The sequence below is a fragment of the Pygoscelis adeliae genome, unplaced genomic scaffold (assembly GCF_000699105.1).
Source record: "Pygoscelis adeliae isolate BGI_AS28 unplaced genomic scaffold, ASM69910v1 Scaffold407, whole genome shotgun sequence".
In the NCBI taxonomy this organism is placed as follows: domain Eukaryota; kingdom Metazoa; phylum Chordata; class Aves; order Sphenisciformes; family Spheniscidae; genus Pygoscelis; species Pygoscelis adeliae.
Genome location: NW_008825251.1, coordinates 914,180 through 916,252, shown reverse-complemented (window position 1 = coordinate 916,252; position 2,073 = coordinate 914,180).

Genomic DNA, 2,073 nt, shown 5'->3' with positions numbered 1-2,073 from the left:
CCGACATTATCCTGGGGGGATTTATCTTTGGTTTGCAGGACCTCACGACACTGGGGCCAGAATTCAGCCCGCAGAGGAGCAGGCAATGGGAGAGGGAGACACCAGGAGCGTTGCTGAGAGGGATTCACCCAACCCTGGAGCAGGCAGCTGGAGCAGGGCTGCTCTGCCTGGGCACTGCCAGCGGCTCCGTCACTGCCCATGGAGAGTTAGGAGCTCGAGGACAAGGACTATACCCTGCTGTCACCGCTGGGCACTTCCCAGCGTAGCAGAGCTGTGGCAAGGGGACAGCGTGGAACACACGAGCTGCACTCACAGCAACACAGGTGAAGAGCAGAAACGAGCAGTGACACAAATTAATCTTCAGTTGCCATTCTCCTGCAGGGCATCACTACAAACAACAGTTAAAAAGCCAAAAAACCTGTTTCATCACTGATGCGAAAGCAACAGCCATGCCCTCCAGCAGCCTGGCCAGACCCTGCCCAGGGCACGGATTTAGTTCCTGCTGGCCCAGAAGACCAGTGACCTGCTCTGCCAACAGCCTGCCAGACTTGGGGACATCCCTAAACATGCCCCCATGCTGCTTGGATGAAATGCCAGGCATTGCCTCCTCCGGGGAGTGGGGGAGCCACGGAGGTCATCCAGCCTTCGTTGGAGGCAGCTGTCCTGCCTGCGTCCCCTCCAAAGGACAGACTGTGCTGGGGGAGGAATCAGGAGCTGGCCAAATGCAGAGATGGGGTTGGAAACGCTGCCGAGTGCCGTGCCAGGGCAGAGGCGAGCCATGCCCATGATCTAGCCAGGGGGGTCACAAGAAGGTTTGCCTTTTTAATAAAAATGTAAGGAAAGAGAAAAAAGAAAGACATAAAAGAACAAATCCCAGGAGTCAGACAGCCCAAGCTGCCACCCCGTGGCTGGTCCCAGGTTTTCCTGTGCTGGAGGAAAGGCCTGGCCTCAGCCGTGTCCAGGTGGTCCCCGGGAGCCTGGCAGGAGGCAGGACGCCCCTCCAGCCCCTCTGCGGTGGTTGCTGTTGCTCACCGAGCCCCAGGTCCTTGCCACTGGGCAGCTGTCAGGCCAGGCTCCGGGGGCAGAACTGGTGAAGGGGAGCGGTATGGACGTGGCAGCTTTGCAGCCTCTGAAGCTGCGTGCACGAACGGGGCTGCTGCTGGGCCACCTTGCGCAGCCCCTCGGGCTCTCCCTTGAGCCCCATCCAGCCCTTCCCACCTTCCCCTGCCTGTGCCCAGGGCTCCCCGTGTAATTCGTCTCCCCTACTTCCACATACCTGCCAACGCGCATCCCTTACCGGGGGCCTGTTTGTACACCCATGACATCCTCTGGCGGCTCTCCTGCCTCCTCCTTGTTCTTTAAAGCCCAAATTTAATTTGCTTTTCTCTCTGGGCCGTGGATCAGGCAATGGAGATGGAGTAAAACAAGCCAGGGTGTTTTTTTTTTAGCATGTGAATTTTAGATCAGTTCCCTGATCCAGATGCCTCACCACCGTGCAAGTGGTTCCACCCCTGCAAAGTGGCCTGGGGCAGGAGCAGGGAGCTGGGGACAGTGGGACTCCTCACGTGCCTAGGACACAGCCTGGAAGGGGTCAGCCCTGGGGTCCCGCAGCTGTCGCCTCCCCCTGCGCACAGTGACCGTGTCCATCACAGAGCGGAGGGCGCGGAGCAGGAGGGGGGCTGCCATGCCCCAAGCACCTGGGGAGCGCCCTGGGAGCGATGCTGGAGCCGGGGCACATGAGACCTGGCCCCTCAGCGAAGGGCCCTGTCACGGTGGGGGTGTCAGAGGCAAAGGTCCTGCCGGAGGCACAGCAATGACACCCCCACTGTGTGTCCCCTTCCTGCTAATCCCACATGGGTCCGCTGACTTGGACCAGCCTTTGGCTTGCGGCAAATGCCCAAGGGGTTGGACATGTGCTCAGGGGCCTGATAGCTGGAGCAGGGCAAGATACTTTTGAAGTCCAAAAGTATCTCGCATAATCTGTATTTGAATTACATGGCCTCGGCTGGAAGCAATCAGAGGTCTGGGACAAGGACTCATCTGCCTGCTCCCCTCTGTGGTAACCACACACGG